The sequence below is a fragment of the Miscanthus floridulus genome, chromosome 9 (assembly GCF_019320115.1).
Source record: "Miscanthus floridulus cultivar M001 chromosome 9, ASM1932011v1, whole genome shotgun sequence".
In the NCBI taxonomy this organism is placed as follows: domain Eukaryota; kingdom Viridiplantae; phylum Streptophyta; class Magnoliopsida; order Poales; family Poaceae; genus Miscanthus; species Miscanthus floridulus.
Genome location: NC_089588.1, coordinates 116417162 through 116438274, shown reverse-complemented (window position 1 = coordinate 116438274; position 21113 = coordinate 116417162). Strand labels below are relative to the sequence as shown.

Sequence of the window (21113 nt, the reverse complement as noted above, 5' to 3'; positions counted from 1 at the left end):
CTTGCCCATTTGCATATAGAATAAAAGGTCTCCTATTTTTTCTTATAATATAATGATACTAGCTCTATTACTTTTGGAGACCAAAAAAAATTTCTGTTATACTAACTGTTTCCATTTTGCTTTAGTGTGTGTGCAAAATGTGTGAATTGGCCAATGTGATAAGTGCTATAATCTTAGCAGCCACTGGGTTCTTGACCCTTCCATTCTTCTCAAATCGGTCAGAACTCATGCAAACTTGGTGTAGTTTCGAAATTTCATGTCATGCCCTAGGCTCTTAGGCACTGTTTTGTTCTGCGGCCAGGCAGCAGCCCCAGGCCATGGATTTCGTACACCCGGTGGCATGTTTACTGTAGCATCACATGGGCTAATCATGGACTAATCAGGCTTAATAGATTCGTCTTGGGAATTAGTCATGGCTTATACATGATTTTATATATGATTTTACTAGCAAAGTAGTGACTCCCTTAGGTTGAACATGAAGAGTACAAAACATGCGCTACATTACCACTTGAATCAACTTTCCATCGGTTGGGTGGGGGGGGGGCAACTTTCTGTCCATTTATTCTCATATGTTTTTCTTAATTTTGACATGAATCAACAAATTTTAAAATTCATTCGCCTTTCCTTCATTCTAGAAGGACTAACGTGGATGGTTTGCTAGCATGCACGGGTGGATGGTTTCCTAGCATCCACCGTGTAGATAGGCTACAAAATATCTTTTATTATAAAATATTGATAAAAATTGGCAGGCACTTATTGTTGTAGAATTTTGAAATAAAAACAATGAGCAAATAATATGCCACCTCATATGGTTTGTATGTTGTGCCAACAAAAATTGTGAATGACTAACCCAACTTTTGTTACAAAATTAATGACTACCAACAGGCAAATCTCATCACTAAAATCAAATGCCCACAGCTCCTGTAGTAGCCACAGGTTTTTGAATGCAGTCAAGTTTCAATTGTCAGTTACGAATGGAGATGTCCGCCATATGTTACCATTCATAAAACCATATTCTTCAAGGATGTCGTACCACAACACAAAATGTTACAAGACAAAGCAACAGTGTGGAGGTGAACAGATGGGGCTGAAGGAAAGCAACAGTGTGGAGCAACAGTGTGGAGGTGAACAGATGGGGTCGAATCCTCTCCTGCCATCACCTCAGCGAGGCTGCCGGTCATCGGACACCTGCAATGCAACGGCGATCTCCCACACGTCTGCCTCCGTGACCTCGCCGCCAAGCACGACCGTGGCAGCGGCCTCATGCTCCTTCAACTCGGCAGCGTCCCCAACCTCGTCGCCTCCTCGCCGCGCGCGGCGCCGGCGGTCCTGCACACGCTTGACCACGTCTTTGCCTCGCGGCCGACGTCCAAGGTCTTGCACAACTTCCTGTACAGGTCATCGACAATCGGTTTTGGTCCTTACGGCGATTAATGGTGGAAAGTAAAAAACTTGTCGCCACGCACCTCTTCACCATCAAGAAGGTGAACTCGTTTCGTCATGCCCGCCAAGAGGAGGTAACAGCTTTTTTTATCGGTAGCTTGTGAACTCTCTAGGTATGTTTTTAGACAAAGGAAGCTTCTATGAACATCAAGATCATACAAGATTCTAAAAGTAGTCCGGCCTATCCAGAACTAAGATGATGCCTACAGCTTTAGCATAACGGTAACACACAAAAAATAAAAAGGGCGAACAGGTAGTGCTAAGATGGCTAATGTCGGCAACCTGTTCCTAAGACTCCACTGGGTTCTTGACCCTTCCATTCTTCTCAGATCGGTGAGAACTCATGCAAACTTGGTGTAGTTTCCAAATTTCATACTCTAGGCTCTTAGGCGCTGTTTGGTTGTGCGGTCGGGCAGCAGTCCCAGGCCATTGGTTTCAGTCACCCGGTGCCTCAAATGGATGCGTGAAGTTGGACTAAAATTCCTTTTATTTGTTGGACTAACTGTGTTAATGTTTCTATCACGTGCGTGCAGAATGCATGAATTTGTGATTATCATTACCAGCCATTCAGTTCTTGATCCTTTCATTCTTGTCAGATTGGTCAAAGCTCATGCAAACTTAGTAAAGTTTCCAACTTGCATGCTTGTGGATGGATAGTGAACACGATAAGGATAGTATGTACTACCTCGTCGGCCAGAATCAAGATTGGGTGATTATGCAATAGGGAATATGCATACGTGAGGAAATGGATTATATATTTTGATTATGTTTTTTTGTTGTTTAGTTAAAAAGAACCGTTTGATCATAAAAACAAACATTAGGCAACACCATGCTGCTTTTTTATACAAGTATGTGTAATTACAATTGACGATCTTGTACACACAAGTTTTTCCTCGAAGCAAGATTCAGAATTACATGTAACAAGCATGGTACAAGGCATTTGAAGTCAACTAGTATCACATTTTTTCATGTTGTCTTCTCTACTTTTTTATACAGGGCATTCTATTGGGTAACTCAGCTTTTACAATGTATCAGCAAATTTAGTCTAGGATTCGCCATTGAGGAACAATTGTGGAGAAGAGTTGTAGAATCTATACCACGATAATAACCTCGAGAGGGAAGAGAAAGACTGTAGTTTGGTAACCTCCAATGTCACATCAATTTACTTGCATATCAGCCACTGCAAATTGTCTTCTGTCTTGCATTCATCTCTCTCTTGGCTTCTATCTTGTCTTCTCTTGGTTCACGGAGGTCAAGAATATGAGAAGGCGCATGGTATTTAACTTCTCCAGTTTTGTCATTACCTCCCAGAAATGTGTTGATTTAGCTAGTCATTTAGACTGTGTGAGCAGTTACGATATCATTCATACACTCCTTGCCCATTTGCATATAGAATAAAAGGTCTCCTATTTTTTCTTATAATATAATGATACTAGCTCTATTACTTTTGGAGACCAAAAAAAATTTCTGTTATACTAACTGTTTCCATTTTGCTTTAGTGTGTGTGCAAAATGTGTGAATTGGCCAATGTGATAAGTGCTATAATCTTAGCAGCCACTGGGTTCTTGACCCTTCCATTCTTCTCAAATCGGTCAGAACTCATGCAAACTTGGTGTAGTTTCGAAATTTCATGTCATGCCCTAGGCTCTTAGGCACTGTTTTGTTCTGCGGCCAGGCAGCAGCCCCAGGCCATGGATTTCGTACACCCGGTGGCATGTTTACTGTAGCATCACATGGGCTAATCATGGACTAATCAGGCTTAATAGATTCGTCTTGGGAATTAGTCATGGCTTATACATGATTTTATATATGATTTTACTAGCAAAGTAGTGACTCCCTTAGGTTGAACATGAAGAGTACAAAACATGCGCTACATTACCACTTGAATCAACTTTCCATCGGTTGGGTGGGGGGGGGGCAACTTTCTGTCCATTTATTCTCATATGTTTTTCTTAATTTTGACATGAATCAACAAATTTTAAAATTCATTCGCCTTTCCTTCATTCTAGAAGGACTAACGTGGATGGTTTGCTAGCATGCACGGGTGGATGGTTTCCTAGCATCCACCGTGTAGATAGGCTACAAAATATCTTTTATTATAAAATATTGATAAAAATTGGCAGGCACTTATTGTTGTAGAATTTTGAAATAAAAACAATGAGCAAATAATATGCCACCTCATATGGTTTGTATGTTGTGCCAACAAAAATTGTGAATGACTAACCCAACTTTTGTTACAAAATTAATGACTACCAACAGGCAAATCTCATCACTAAAATCAAATGCCCACAGCTCCTGTAGTAGCCACAGGTTTTTGAATGCAGTCAAGTTTCAATTGTCAGTTACCAATGGAGATGTCCGCCATATGTTACCATTCATAAAACCATATTCTTCAAGGATGTCGTACCACAACACAAAATGTTACAAGACAAAGCAACAGTGTGGAGGTGAACAGATGGGGCTGAAGGAAAGCAACAGTGTGGAGCAACAGTGTGGAGGTGAACAGATGGGGTCGAATCCTCTCCTGCCATCACCTCTAGCGAGGCTGCCGGTCATCGGACACCTGCAATGCAACGGCGATCTCCCACACGTCTGCCTCCGTGACCTCGCCGCCAAGCATGACCGTGGCAGCGGCCTCATGCTCCTTCAACTCGGCAGCGTCCCCAACCTCGTCGCCTCCTCGCCGCGCGCGGCGCCGGCGGTCCTGCACACGCTTGACCACGTCTTTGCCTCGCGGCCGACGTCCAAGGTCTTGCACAACTTCCTGTACAGGTCATCGACAATCGGTTTTGGTCCTTACGGCGATTAATGGTGGAAAGTAAAAAACTTGTCGCCACGCACCTCTTCACCATCAAGAAGGTGAACTCGTTTCGTCATGCCCGCCAAGAGGAGGTAACAGCTTTTTTTATCGGTAGCTTGTGAACTCTCTAGGTATGTTTTTAGACAAAGGAAGCTTCTATGAACATCAAGATCATACAAGATTCTAAAAGTAGTCCGGCCTATCCAGAACTAAGATGATGCCTACAGCTTTAGCATAACGGTAACACACAAAAAATAAAAAGGGCGAACAGGTAGTGCTAAGATGGCTAATGTCGGCAACCTGTTCCTAAGACTCCACTGGGTTCTTGACCCTTCCATTCTTCTCAGATCGGTGAGAACTCATGCAAACTTGGTGTAGTTTCCAAATTTCATACTCTAGGCTCTTAGGCGCTGTTTGGTTGTGCGGTCGGGCAGCAGTCCCAGGCCATTGGTTTCAGTCACCCGGTGCCTCAAATGGATGCGTGAAGTTGGACTAAAATTCCTTTTATTTGTTGGACTAACTGTGTTAATGTTTCTATCACGTGCGTGCAGAATGCATGAATTTGTGATTCTCATTACCAGCCATTCAGTTCTTGATCCTTTCATTCTTGTCAGATTGGTCAAAGCTCATGCAAACTTAGTAAAGTTTCCAACTTTCATGCTTGTGGATGGATAGTGAACACGATAAGGATAGTATGTACTACCTCGTCGGCCAGAATCAAGATTGGGTGATTATGCAATAGGGAATATGCATAAGTGAGGAAATGGATTATATATTTTGATTATGTTTTTTTGTTGTTTAGTTAAAAAGAACCGTTTGATCATAAAAACAAACATTAGGCAACACCATGCTGCTTTTTTATACAAGTATGTGTAATTACAATTGACGATCTTGTACACACAAGTTTTTCCTCGAAGCAAGATTCAGAATTACATGTAACAAGCATGGTACAAGGCATTTGAAGTCAACTAGTATCACATTTTTTCATGTTGTCTTCTCTACTTTTTTATACAGGGCATTCTATTGGGTAACTCAGCTTTTACAATGTATCAGCAAATTTAGTCTAGGATTCGCCATTGAGGAACAATTGTGGAGAAGAGTTGTAGAATCTATACCACGATAATAACCTCGAGAGGGAAGAGAAAGACTGTAGTTTGGTAACCTCCAATGTCACATCAATTTACTTGCATATCAGCCACTGCAAATTGTCTTCTGTCTTGCATTCATCTCTCTCTTGGCTTCTATCTTGTCTTCTCTTGGTTCACGGAGGTCAAGAATATGAGAAGGCGCATGGTATTTAACTTCTCCAGTTTTGTCATTACCTCCCAGAAATGTGTTGATTTAGCTAGTCATTTAGACTGTGTGAGCAGTTACGATATCATTCATACACTCCTTGCCCATTTGCATATAGAATAAAAGGTCTCCTATTTTTTCTTATAATATAATGATACTAGCTCTATTACTTTTGGAGACCAAAAAAAATTTCTGTTATACTAACTGTTTCCATTTTGCTTTAGTGTGTGTGCAAAATGTGTGAATTGGCCAATGTGATAAGTGCTATAATCTTAGCAGCCACTGGGTTCTTGACCCTTCCATTCTTCTCAAATCGGTCAGAACTCATGCAAACTTGGTGTAGTTTCGAAATTTCATGTCATGCCCTAGGCTCTTAGGCACTGTTTTGTTCTGCGGCCAGGCAGCAGCCCCAGGCCATGGATTTCGTACACCCGGTGGCATGTTTACTGTAGCATCACATGGGCTAATCATGGACTAATCAGGCTTAATAGATTCGTCTTGGGAATTAGTCATGGCTTATACATGATTTTATATATGATTTTACTAGCAAAGTAGTGACTCCCTTAGGTTGAACATGAAGAGTACAAAACATGCGCTACATTACCACTTGAATCAACTTTCCATCGGTTGGGTGGGGGGGGGGGGGGCAACTTTCTGTCCATTTATTCTCATATGTTTTTCTTAATTTTGACATGAATCAACAAATTTTAAAATTCATTCGCCTTTCCTTCATTCTAGAAGGACTAACGTGGATGGTTTGCTAGCATGCACGGGTGGATGGTTTCCTAGCATCCACCGTGTAGATAGGCTACAAAATATCTTTTATTATAAAATATTGATAAAAATTGGCAGGCACTTATTGTTGTAGAATTTTGAAATAAAAACAATGAGCAAATAATATGCCACCTCATATGGTTTGTATGTTGTGCCAACAAAAATTGTGAATGACTAACCCAACTTTTGTTACAAAATTAATGACTACCAACAGGCAAATCTCATCACTAAAATCAAATGCCCACAGCTCCTGTAGTAGCCACAGGTTTTTGAATGCAGTCAAGTTTCAATTGTCAGTTACGAATGGAGATGTCCGCCATATGTTACCATTCATAAAACCATATTCTTCAAGGATGTCGTACCACAACACAAAATGTTACAAGACAAAGCAACAGTGTGGAGGTGAACAGATGGGGCTGAAGGAAAGCAACAGTGTGGAGCAACAGTGTGGAGGTGAACAGATGGGGTCGAATCCTCTCCTGCCATCACCTCTAGCGAGGCTGCCGGTCATCGGACACCTGCAATGCAACGGCGATCTCCCACACGTCTGCCTCCGTGACCTCGCCGCCAAGCACGACCGTGGCAGCGGCCTCATGCTCCTTCAACTCGGCAGCGTCCCCAACCTCGTCGCCTCCTCGCCGCGCGCGGCGCCGGCGGTCCTGCACACGCTTGACCACGTCTTTGCCTCGCGGCCGACGTCCAAGGTCTTGCACAACTTCCTGTACAGGTCATCGACAATCGGTTTTGGTCCTTACGGCGATTAATGGTGGAAAGTAAAAAACTTGTCGCCACGCACCTCTTCACCGTCAAGAAGGTGAACTCGTTTCGTCATGCCCGCCAAGAGGAGGTAACAGCTTTTTTTAACGGTAGCTTGTGAACTCTCTAGGTATGTTTTTAGACAAAGGAAGCTTCTATGAACATCAAGATCATACAAGATTCTAAAAGTAGTCCGGCCTATCCAGAACTAAGATGATGCCTACAGCTTTAGCATAACGGTAACACACAAAAAATAAAAAGGGCGAACAGGTAGTGCTAAGATGGCTAATGTCGGCAACCTGTTCCTAAGACTCCACTGGGTTCTTGACCCTTCCATTCTTCTCAGATCGGTGAGAACTCATGCAAACTTGGTGTAGTTTCCAAATTTCATACTCTAGGCTCTTAGGCGCTGTTTGGTTGTGCGGTCGGGCAGCAGTCCCAGGCCATTGGTTTTAGTCACCCGGTGCCTCAAATGGATGCGTGAAGTTGGACTAAAATTCCTTTTATTTGTTGGACTAACTGTGTTAATGTTTCTATCACGTGCGTGCAGAATGCATGAATTTGTGATTCTCATTACCAGCCATTCAGTTCTTGATCCTTTCATTCTTGTCAGATTGGTCAAAGCTCATGCAAACTTAGTAAAGTTTCCAACTTTCATGCTTGTGGATGGATAGTGAACACGATAAGGATAGTATGTACTACCTCGTCGGCCAGAATCAAGATTGGGTGATTATGCAATAGGGAATATGCATAAGTGAGGAAATGGATTATATATTTTGATTATGTTTTTTTGTTGTTTAGTTAAAAAGAACCGTTTGATCATAAAAACAAACATTAGGCAACACCATGCTGCTTTTTTATACAAGTATGTGTAATTACAATTGACGATCTTGTACACACAAGTTTTTCCTCGAAGCAAGATTCAGAATTACATGTAACAAGCATGGTACAAGGCATTTGAAGTCAACTAGTATCACATTTTTTCATGTTGTCTTCTCTACTTTTTTATACAGGGCATTCTATTGGGTAACTCAGCTTTTACAATGTATCAGCAAATTTAGTCTAGGATTCGCCATTGAGGAACAATTGTGGAGAAGAGTTGTAGAATCTATACCACGATAATAACCTCGAGAGGGAAGAGAAAGACTGTAGTTTGGTAACCTCCAATGTCACATCAATTTACTTGCATATCAGCCACTGCAAAGTGTCTTCTGTCTTGCATTCATCTCTCTCTTGGCTTCTATCTTGTCTTCTCTTGGTTCACGGAGGTCAAGAATATGAGAAGGCGCATGGTATTTAACTTCTCCAGTTTTGTCATTACCTCCCAGAAATGTGTTGATTTAGCTAGTCATTTAGACTGTGTGAGCAGTTACGATATCATTCATACACTCCTTGCCCATTTGCATATAGAATAAAAGGTCTCCTATTTTTTCTTATAATATAATGATACTAGCTCTATTACTTTTGGAGACCAAAAAAAATTTCTGTTATACTAACTGTTTCCATTTTGCTTTAGTGTGTGTGCAAAATGTGTGAATTGGCCAATGTGATAAGTGCTATAATCTTAGCAGCCACTGGGTTCTTGACCCTTCCATTCTTCTCAAATCGGTCAGAACTCATGCAAACTTGGTGTAGTTTCGAAATTTCATGTCATGCCCTAGGCTCTTAGGCACTGTTTTGTTCTGCGGCCAGGCAGCAGCCCCAGGCCATGGATTTCGTACACCCGGTGGCATGTTTACTGTAGCATCACATGGGCTAATCATGGACTAATCAGGCTTAATAGATTCGTCTTGGGAATTAGTCATGGCTTATACATGATTTTATATATGATTTTACTAGCAAAGTAGTGACTCCCTTAGGTTGAACATGAAGAGTACAAAACATGCGCTACATTACCACTTGAATCAACTTTCCATCGGTTGGGTGGGGGGGGGCAACTTTCTGTCCATTTATTCTCATATGTTTTTCTTAATTTTGACATGAATCAACAAATTTTAAAATTCATTCGCCTTTCCTTCATTCTAGAAGGACTAACGTGGATGGTTTGCTAGCATGCACGGGTGGATGGTTTCCTAGCATCCACCGTGTAGATAGGCTACAAAATATCTTTTATTATAAAATATTGATAAAAATTGGCAGGCACTTATTGTTGTAGAATTTTGAAATAAAAACAATGAGCAAATAATATGCCACCTCATATGGTTTGTATGTTGTGCCAACAAAAATTGTGAATGACTAACCCAACTTTTGTTACAAAATTAATGACTACCAACAGGCAAATCTCATCACTAAAATCAAATGCCCACAGCTCCTGTAGTAGCCACAGGTTTTTGAATGCAGTCAAGTTTCAATTGTCAGTTACCAATGGAGATGTCCGCCATATGTTACCATTCATAAAACCATATTCTTCAAGGATGTCGTACCACAACACAAAATGTTACAAGACAAAGCAACAGTGTGGAGGTGAACAGATGGGGCTGAAGGAAAGCAACAGTGTGGAGCAACAGTGTGGAGGTGAACAGATGGGGTCGAATCCTCTCCTGCCATCACCTCTAGCGAGGCTGCCGGTCATCGGACACCTGCAATGCAACGGCGATCTCCCACACGTCTGCCTCCGTGACCTCGCCGCCAAGCATGACCGTGGCAGCGGCCTCATGCTCCTTCAACTCGGCAGCGTCCCCAACCTCGTCGCCTCCTCGCCGCGCGCGGCGCCGGCGGTCCTGCACACGCTTGACCACGTCTTTGCCTCGCGGCCGACGTCCAAGGTCTTGCACAACTTCCTGTACAGGTCATCGACAATCGGTTTTGGTCCTTACGGCGATTAATGGTGGAAAGTAAAAAACTTGTCGCCACGCACCTCTTCACCATCAAGAAGGTGAACTCGTTTCGTCATGCCCGCCAAGAGGAGGTAACAGCTTTTTTTATCGGTAGCTTGTGAACTCTCTAGGTATGTTTTTAGACAAAGGAAGCTTCTATGAACATCAAGATCATACAAGATTCTAAAAGTAGTCCGGCCTATCCAGAACTAAGATGATGCCTACAGCTTTAGCATAACGGTAACACACAAAAAATAAAAAGGGCGAACAGGTAGTGCTAAGATGGCTAATGTCGGCAACCTGTTCCTAAGACTCCACTGGGTTCTTGACCCTTCCATTCTTCTCAGATCGGTGAGAACTCATGCAAACTTGGTGTAGTTTCCAAATTTCATACTCTAGGCTCTTAGGCGCTGTTTGGTTGTGCGGTCGGGCAGCAGTCCCAGGCCATTGGTTTCAGTCACCCGGTGCCTCAAATGGATGCGTGAAGTTGGACTAAAATTCGTTTTATTTGTTGGACTAACTGTGTTAATGTTTCTATCACGTGCGTGCAGAATGCATGAATTTGTGATTATCATTACCAGCCATTCAGTTCTTGATCCTTTCATTCTTGTCAGATTGGTCAAAGCTCATGCAAACTTAGTAAAGTTTCCAACTTGCATGCTTGTGGATGGATAGTGAACACGATAAGGATAGTATGTACTACCTCGTCGGCCAGAATCAAGATTGGGTGATTATGCAATAGGGAATATGCATACGTGAGGAAATGGATTATATATTTTGATTATGTTTTTTTGTTGTTTAGTTAAAAAGAACCGTTTGATCATAAAAACAAACATTAGGCGACACCATGCTGCTTTTTTATACAAGTATGTGTAATTACAATTGACGATCTTGTACACACAAGTTTTTCCTCGAAGCAAGATTCAGAATTACATGTAACAAGCATGGTACAAGGCATTTGAAGTCAACTAGTATCACATTTTTTCATGTTGTCTTCTCTACTTTTTTATACAGGGCATTCTATTGGGTAACTCAGCTTTTACAATGTATCAGCAAATTTAGTCTAGGATTCCCCATTGAGGAACAATTGTGGAGAAGAGTTGTAGAATCTATACCACAATAATAACCTCGAGAGGGAAAAGAAAGACTGTAGTTTGGTAACCTCCAATGTCACATCAATTTACTTGCATATCAGCCACTGCAAATTGTCTTCTGTCTTGCATTCATCTCTCTCTTGGCTTCTATCTTGTCTTCTCTTGGTTCACGGAGGTCAAGAATATGAGAAGGCGCATGGTATTTAACTTCTCCAGTTTTGTCATTACCTCCCAGAAATGTGTTGATTTAGCTACTCATTTAGACGGTGTGAGCAGTTACGATATCATTCATACACTCCTTGCCCATTTGCATATAGAATAAAAGGTCTCCTATTTTTTCTTATAATATAATGATACTAGCTCTATTACTTTTGGAGACCAAAAAAAAAGGTCTCCATTTTGCTTTAGTGTGTGTGCAAAATGTGTGAATTGGCCAATGTGATAAGTGCTATAATCTTAGCAGCCACTGGGTTCTTGACCCTTCCATTCTTCTCAAATCGGTCAGAACTCATGCAAACTTGGTGTAGTTTCAAAATTTCATGTCATGCCCTAGGCTCTTAGGCACTGTTTTGTTCTGCGGCCAGGCAGCAGCCCCAGGCCATGGATTTCGTACACCCGGTGGCATGTTTACTGTAGCATCACAAGGGCTAACCATGGACTAATCAGGCTTAATAGATTCGTCTTGGGAATTAGTCATGGCTTATACATGATTTTTTATATGATTTTACTAGCAAAGTAGTGACTCCCTTAGGTTGAACATGAAGAGTACAAAACATGCGCTACATTACCACTTGAATCTCAACTTTCCATCGGTTGGGTGGGGGGGGGACAACTTTCTGTCCATTTTTTTCTCATATGTTTTTCTTAATTTTGACATGAATCAACAAATTTTAAAATTCATTCGCCTTTCCTTCATTCTAGAAGGACTAACGTGGATGGTTTGCTAGCATGCACGGGTGGATGGTTTCCTAGCATCCACCGTGTAGATAGGCTACAAAATATCTTTTATTATAAAATATTGATAAAAATGGCAAGCACTTATTGTTGTTGAATTTTGAAATAAAAACAATGAGCAAATAAAATGCCACCTCATATGGCTTGTCTGTTGTGCCAACAAAAATTGAGAATGACTAACCCAACTTTTGTTACAAAATTAATGACTACCAACAGCCAAATCTCATCACTAAAATCAAATGCCCACTGCTCCTGTAGTAGCCACAGGTTTTTGAATGCAGTCAAGTTTCAATTGTCAGTTACCAATGGAGATGTCCGCCATATGTTACCATTCATAAAACCATATTCTTCAAGGATGCCATACCACAACACAAAATGTTACATGACAAAGCAACAGTGTGGAGGTGAACAGATGGGGCTGAAGGAAAGTTTAAAGGTAGCTGATTGGAAGGAGAACCAATGAAGGTTGCTGCAAGCAGTAGTGGTGACATGGAAACCAATGAGGCCTATGCAATTAGAGCACGAGGATTGAATGGCAGTAAATTTGGTAGCAGGCAGGGACGAAAGATACGATGGGTGTTCCAAGGCTAGATGGTAGACAGGGCAGGAGCCTAGAGAATTTTTACATCAAATGAATTCATGTGCACAAATTCAGCACACAATCATAGATCACCGAGCTAGGTGTAGGTGTCCGGCTTTCGTGGCCAAAACGCACAAAATCACCAATCATGGATCACGGAGGTGTATAGGTGTCGACCTTTCGTGGCCAAGACCATTGTTCTGAGTCTATCTATTCCAAAATGGTCACCAATCATGGCACGAAAGGGGAAAATAAACAACAAACTAACAAGTAGACAAAAAAAAACTCGTGCTGAACTTGACAACCTAGATATTTTTGTCAGTAGCTATCCATAGTTCATATTGTTGTACGTGCATGTGCGCCAGTTATTTTAAGAACAAAGCATTTGCAGCACTGCACAGAACACTCGTCGTCGCTCTACCGGGAAGCAGGAAGAACTAACCATCTATCCATGGCGGCTCTTCACTTGTTGCACGTAGTGTACCAGTTTATGCTGGTGTCCACTACGACGCCACTAGTATCACAACGGCAACTTTGGTTCGTCGTCGTGCCTCTCATGCTAGTGCTGCTACCTGTCATCTGCTGAACGCCTCCACCAACCCCCCAACGCCAGCGACGACGAAACGAAGCAGTCGAATCCTCTCCTGCCGTCACCTCCAGGGAGGCTGCCGGTCATCGGCCACCTGCAACGCATCGGCGATCTCCGACACGTCTGCCTCCGTGACCTCGCCGCCAAGCACGACCGTGGCGGTGGCCTCATGCCCCTTCAACTCGGCAGCGTCCCCAACCTCGTCGCCTCCTCCCCGCGCGCAGGCACCGGCGGTCCTGCACACGCTTGACCACGTCTTCGCCTCGCTGCCGACGTCCAAGGTCCTGCACAACTTCCTGTACAGGTCAGTCGACAATCGGTTTTGGTCCTTACGGCGATTATTGGTGGAAAGTAAAAAGCTTGTCGCCACGCACCTCTTCACCATCAAGAAGGTGAACTCGTTTCCTCATGCCCGCCAAGAGGAGGTAACAGCTTATTTTATCGGAAGGTTATTATTAGGTATAGTAGGGGATGAAAGAGAATGCATGAATTCAGGCCCTATGTAATGGCAGGCTGAAATTGCGCGACCAGTCATGCAATAGAGGAGCGTGCCACGCAGGCCCACACGCGTGATCCTTCTTCCTCCTCGCGTCATACCCTCCACACACCCTTCCTCCGCTGTCCCCACCCTCTCCCATCCACCGCCCGCAGGCCGGCGCTCCCACCGCATTGCCACCCCACCCACCTCCCGCCGCTGCCTCCTCGACCATGCCCTCCCCTCACCACAGGGCATCTCCCCAGCTGGCGTCTTCCTCGTCCTCGCTCCCACCGCCCCCAGCACCAGCTGACCGGCCGCTCCCAATACCTCACCGCGTCACGCCACCCACCTGCCGTCCCTGTCCCTCGACCCCGCCCTCCCCTGATCACAGGGCAAGGCCTAGTGAGCTCCGCCCCACGCTGCTAGCCCAGTCCAACCACTGTCTCCTACTACCCCGTCGCCCCACCCTGGCGCAGTCTAGCCCGCCTCCACCGCCATTTCCCCGCCGCTGCCCCCGAAACCGCTTCTAAGCCTACTGGTGAGGAGATCTCCTTACCTTGAAATCCTAATGCCGGTGAGCTTCCGTTCTCCAACATCAGCGACCCTCACCGGAACCCTAGCCACCTTCTTCTTCCTCTCCGGCACGGGCGCGGGCGCGCGTCACGCGATCGGTCACATAAAATTCTTTCCATATGTAATAATATTTCATTCATTTTGTTAATACTAGGTGCGCCTAGTCATGGCCAAGCTGAAGGAGGCCATGGCTGCAGGCATGGCAGTAGACATGAGCAACGCGATGGACACGTTCACCAATGACATCGTGTGCTGCGTGGTGTCGGGCAAGTTCTTCAGGCAAGACGGCCGGAACAAGACCCTCTGGGAGCTGATTGAGATGAACTCTACCCTGTATGCAGGGTTTAGCCTAGAAAACTATTTCCCAGGGCTAGTGAACTCTCTAGGTATGTTCACCAGGTTTGAGAGCAGAAAGCCAGACGAGACGCATGAATGATGGGACGAGGTACTTGAAAATATCATAAGCGACCATGAGAGGTGAAGCTTCAATGATCGCTGTGGCGACCTAGCTGAGCAAGAAGAGGGCACAGACTTTGTTGACGTGATGCTCTCTGTTCAGCAAGAGTACAGTATCACCAGGGACCATATCAAGGATGTCTTGATGGTGAGTGACTCGTAGGTACCGATATTAACATTTTCTTTAGAGAACAAAAGTAGATCTATTATAGATTGTGTCATTTTCGATTGACATACTTATCCTAAATTACCCACACCCAGGACATGTTCAATGCGGGCACCAGCACATCATTCTTGGTCCTTGAACTTGCCATGGTAGAGCTCATGTGCCACCCTCATCTCATGACAAAGCTACAAGAGCTGAGGTAAGGAACAAGACACCAAATGGACAGGAAATGGTCAAGGAAGAGAACCTAGATAGCCTGGCCTATCTGAGAGCTGTTGTGAAGGAGACGCTAAGGTTACACCCACCTGCCCCACTACTCTTGCCTCACCAGTCCATGGTGGATTGTAACATCGATGGGTATACAATCCCCTCTCGAACTCGAGTCGTCATCAACGCTTGGGCTGTCTGTAGACATCTAGAGTCATGGGGGAAAGCGGAGAAGTTCATGCCAGAGAGGTTCAGGGACGGTGGTAGCGCCACGACCATCGACTTGAAGGGGAATGATTTTCAGTTCATACCATTTGGAGCCGGTCGAAGGATGTGCCCTGGCATCAACTTTGGGTTGGCTACTGTTGAGATCATGCTGGCAAACCTCGTGTACTGTTTTTATTGGGGGCTGCCAGCTGGCATGGAGAAGGAGGATAATGATATGACAGAGGTTTTCGGATTGACGGTTCACTGAAAGGAGAACCGTATCCTTGTTCCGAAAACTACCTGGTACCGCTAGCTACGCATAATCTGATGCAGGATGCTCCGTAAATTATGTGCTTATATATGATCTATGAATGTAAGGCCTGCATGTGAATTTGTGTACCTGCTCTATGTATTTTGTGGGTTTAAGTAGTTGTATGCAGAGTCAGAAAGAAAGTTGTTTGCACATATGTATTGAACGCATGTCCCTTCAATATATATGAAGCCGCACTATGGATTGTTCCAAGTTTGTGAACAATATAGTTTTTAGACAAAGGAAGCTTCTATGAACATCATGATCATACAAGATTCTAAAAGTACTCCGGCCTATCCAGAACTAAGATGATGCCTACAGCTTTAGCATAACGGTAACACAAAAAAATAAAAGGGCGAACAGGTAGTGCTAAGATGGCTAATGCTGGCAACCTGTTCCTAAGACTCGACTGGGTTCTTGACCCTTCCATTCTTCTCAGATCAGTGAGAACTCATGCAAACTTGGTGTAGTTTCCAAATTTCATACTCTAGGCTCTTAGGCGCTGTTTGGTTGTGCGGTCAGGCAGCAGTCCCAGGCCATTGATTTCAGTCGCCCGGTGCCTCAAATGGATGCCTGAAGTTGGACTAAAATTCCTTTTATTTGTTGGACTAACTGTGTTAATGTTTCTATCGCGTGCGTGCAGAATGCATGAATTTGTGATTATCATTACCAGCCATTCAGTTCTTGATCCTTTCATTCTTGTCAGATTGGTCAAAGCTCATGCAAACTTAAGTAAAGTTTCCAACTTACATGCTTGTGTATGGATAGTGAACACGATAAGGATAGTATGTACTACCTCGTTGGCCAGAATGAAGATTGGGTGATTATGCAATAGGGAATATGCATAAGTGAGGAAATGGATTATATATTTTGATTATGTTTTTTTGTTGTTTAGTTAAAAAGAACCGTTTCATCATAAAAACAAACATTAGGCAACACCATGCTGCTTTTTTATACAAGTATGTCTAATTACAATCGACGATCTTGTAGACACAAGTTTTTCCTCGAAGCAAGATTCAGAATTACAAGTAACAAGCATGGTACAAGGCATTTGAGGTCAACTAGTATCACATTTTTTCATGTTGTCTTCTCTAGTTTTTATACAGGGCATTCTATTGGGTAACTCAGCTTTTACAATGTATCAGCAAATTTAGTCTAGGATTCCCCATTGAGGAACAATTGTGGAGAAGAGTTGTAGCATCTACACCACAATAATAACCTCGAGAGGGAAAAGAAAGACTGTAGTTTGGTAACCTCCAATGTCACATCAATTTACTTGCATATCAGCCACTGCAAATTGTCTTCTGTCTTGCATTCATCTCTCTCTTGGCTTCTATCTTGTCTTCTCTTGGTTCACGGAGGTCAAGAATATGAGAAGGCGCATGGTATTTAACTTCTCCAGTTTTGTCATTACCTCCCAGAAATGTGTTGATTTAGCTAGTCATTTAGATGGTGTGAGCAGTTACGATATCATTCATACACTCCTTGCCCATTTGCATATAGAATAAAAGGCTCTCCTATTTTTTTCTTTTAATATAATGATACTAGCTCTATTACTTTTGGAGACCAAAAATCATTTCTGTTATACTAACTGTTTCCATTTTGCTTTAGTGTGTGTGCAAAATGTGTGAATTGGCCGATGTGATAAGTGCTATAATCTTAGCAGCCACTGGGTTCTTGACCCTTCCATTCTTCTCAAATCGGTCAGAACTCATGCAAACATGGTGCAGTTTCCAAATTTCATGTCATGCCCTAGGCTCTTAGGCACTGTTTGGTTCTGCGGCCAGGCAGCAGCCCCAGGCCATGGATTTCGTACACCCGGTGGCTCGAATGGATGTCTGATGGGTGAGATGCGTGCCAGGCCACCAACCAAAGATGCCCTTACTGCTGACCATGGCAAGTTTGGATCCCATGACTAAACTTCAGTCCCTGTCACATCTGATGTTTAGATAGCAATTAGGAGGACTAAACATAAGCTAATTATAAAACTAATTGCATAAGCCGAGACTAATTCATGAGATAAATTTATTAAGCCTAATTAATCCATGATTAGCACATGTTTACTGTAGCATCACATGGGCTGATCATGGGCTAATCAGGCTTAATAGATTCGTCTTGAGAATTAGTCATGGCTTATACAATTAGTTTTGTAACAAGTCTATATTTAATACTCCTAACTAGTATCCAAACATTTGATGTGGCAAAGAACTAAAGCTTAGAGCCCCAAAGTCAAGAGTGGTGATTATCCAAAAGGGAATGACATTGTGCTACAGTGTACATTATAGATTAGCGCAACATTAACAATTTATCCCGCAGCTAAGGCGGTGTGTGCCAGTGGGGTCACGCCCAACTCACCGAGGGCACCCACTGCGCGCTAGGTGGGCTGCGGCGCCGGGGGGACGCCACTATGGCTACTGTAGGCCCCAGGGAGCGAAGCACATCCAGGGGCCAACCAGTGGTGAGGCACCGTGACCATCGCCTTGGTACCGGCCACCACTGCTGCCGCTGCAGCCCTTCCTCTTGTTGTGTTTGCCTGCCACCACCACTGCCCGGCGGCCACCAGGGCCATCACTGCCGTCAGCAGAACTGCCGCAAGTGTTGCTGCAGCCATTCGCCCTAGCTTCGGGTGCCTAGGTCAGAGGAGGATGCATGGCAGACCGTGGCACAAGTGGGCGATCCTGCGTATTGGGTGGTCTGCGAGGCGACCTTGCCCTCATTGGCAAGACGGAGTTCCTTGAGTGTTGGAACCAGTGGTGACCACCAAGTTCTCAATCTTGGAGCTGGCTTGAAGCCGACCCGGCTTGCTCCCACAAGCCTGCGCTCCCACAGGTCCCAGGTCCACCGGAGCTCCAACATACCAAGGCATTGGGCCTAACTCAACCAAAAAGACTAGCCTAATAGGTTGGACTGCCCCCATCTTATATGTTATGCTCCCCCACCATCAATATCCGATGTGGGACTTAACCGCAACAATCTCCCCCATAGTCGCACATCAGGCTGCCTCCGCCATATATGTGACGCTCGTATTTTTTATCGGGTTTAGCTTTTTCTGACCTCGGGTACTGGCTTTGATACCAATTGTTGGAACAGGTGGTGACACTGAGTTCTCGATCTTGGAGCTAGCTTGAAGTCGGCCTAGCTCGTTACCACGAGCCTACGCTCCCACAGGTCCCAGGGTCCACCTGGAGCTAACAACATATAAGGCCCATGACTTTGCTCAAACCAAAACACTAGCCTAATAGGTGGGGGCTTCTCCCGCCTTATATATTGTGCTCCCCCACCATCACTACACGATGTGGGACTAAACCCCACCAATCTCCCCTTAATCAAACATCGGGGTGCCCCGCCATATCTGACGCTCAAGATTTTTTATCGGGTTTAGCTTTCTCTGACCTTGGGTACTTGCTCTGATATTAGAACCGGTGGTAACCACTGAGTTCTCGATCTTGGAGCTGGCTTGAACCCGGCTCAGCTCGTTACCACGAGCCTATGCTCCCATAGGTCCCAGGGTCCACCGAAGCTGACAACATATAAGGCCCATGACTTTGCTCAACCCAAAAGACTAGCCTGATAGGTGGGGGCTTCTCAACTTATATGTTGTGCTCCCTCACCATCGCTACACGATGTGGGACTAAACCCCAACATTCAGAACCAGCTTCTTGCAAGCCATGGCGTAGTCAGGCAGTAGATTAGAGTCGATGGTATTGTAAGTCGTGCTGGAGAACCGAGGGTTGAGGCCACACAGCAGGTTGAGGACGAGCTATGAGTCAAGGATGGTGTGGCCAGCATTATGGAGCGCATCAGTGGTAGCCTTTTTCTTCTAGCAATACTCATCGATGGACAGGCGACACCCTGAGTCATGTACTGGAACTCATGATTGAGGAAGACGACACAGGGAGCCTTGTTCGCCTGGAAGAGGCCCTCGATGGCATTCTAGAGCTGGCAGGCCATTTGGTCCATCTCAAGGGCGAGGCAAAGAACGTCATTCGCAACAGAGCTGAGGAGTCAGTTGTGGACATAGGAGCTAGTCGCCGCCAAGATCGGTCATCAGGACTATGAAGCCACCATGCCGTGGATGTACGGGTGAAGGCCAAATTTGCCGGACAAGGAGAGGAAGAAGGCTAACCAGCAGGTGAAGTCAGGTAGCTTCAACTCGAGGGTGATCAGCACAAGGGACTTGACGATGATGGTCATGTTCAGCGGGACTGTAGAATGTTGGTGTGAGATTCGATCCAGAGGAGGCCCGCTAATGAGGGCGCCAAACGTGGCGCTAGATGTTGACTTCATCGTCATGCTGGTGGATGGAGAGGTGGCAGCGGTGTCGTGGAGCGCTGGGGACACAGGCTTGGGTTAGGAGGAGGGGTAGGCATGTCCTAGGAAATGGGACACAAATTATATATGATTTTACTAGCAAAGTAGTGACTCCCTTAGGTTGAACATGAAGAGTACAAAACATGCGCTACATTACCACTTGAATCAACTTTCCATCGGTTGGGTGGGGGGGGGGGGCAACTTTCTGTCCATTTTTTCTCATATGTTTTTCTTAATTTTGACATGAATCAACAAATTTTAAAATTCATTCGCCTTTCCTTCATTCTAGAAGGACTAACGTGGATGGTTTGCTAGCATGCACGGGTGGATGGTTTCCTAGCATCCACCGTGTAGATAGGCTACAAAATATCTTTTATTACAAAATATTGATAAAAATTGGCAGGCACTTATTGTTGTAGAATTTTGAAATAAAAACAATGAGCAAATAATATGCCACCTCATATGGCTTGTATGTTGTGCCAACAAAAATTGTGAATGACTAACCCAACTTTTGTTACAAAATTAATGACTACCAACAGGCAAATCTCATCACTAAAATCAAATGCCCACTGCTCCTGTAGTAGCCACAGGTTTTTGAATGCAGTCAAGTTTCAATTGTCAGTTACCAATGGAGAGGTCCGCCATATGTTACCATTCATAAAACCATATTCTTCAAGGATGTCATACCACAACACAAAATGTTACAATGACAAAGCAACAGTGTGGAGGTGAACAGATGGGGCTGAAGGAAATTAAAGGTAGCTGATTGGAAGGAGAACCAATGAAGGTTGCAGCAAGCAGTGGTGACATGGAAACCAATGAGGCCTATGCAATTAGAGCACGAGGATTGAATGGCAGTAAATTTGGTAGCAGGCTGGGACGAAGGATACGTGGGTGTTCCAAGGCTAGATGATAGACAGGGCACGAGCCGAGAGAATTTTTACATCAAATGAAATCATGTGCACAAATTCAGCACACAATCATAGATCACCGAGCTAGGTGTAGGTGTCCGGCTTTCATGGCCAAAACGCACAAAATCACCAATCATGGATCACGGAGGTGTATAGGTGTCGACCTTTCGTGGCCAAGACCATTGTTCTGAGTCTATCAATTCCAAAATGGTCACCAATCATGACACGAAAGGGGAAAATAAACAACAAACTAACAAGTAGGACAAAAAAAACTCGTGCTGAACTTGACAACCTAGATATTTTTGTAGTAGCTATCCATAGTTCATATTGTTGTACGTGCATGTGCGCCAGTTATTTTAAGAACAAAGCATTTGCAGCACTGCACAGAACACTCG

At 44.2% G+C, this 21113-nt stretch overlaps 1 long non-coding RNA gene and 1 pseudogene across 1 annotated transcript in view; both read left to right on the top strand.

The window, feature by feature from the left end:
• The window catches only part of LOC136482737 (uncharacterized), a 251724-nt gene that overhangs the window by 168393 nt on the left and 62218 nt on the right, over positions 1 to 21113 (top strand). The gene's annotated exons all lie outside the window — the stretch shown is intronic.
• Positions 6721 to 15499, top strand: LOC136483921 (indole-2-monooxygenase-like; annotated as a pseudogene).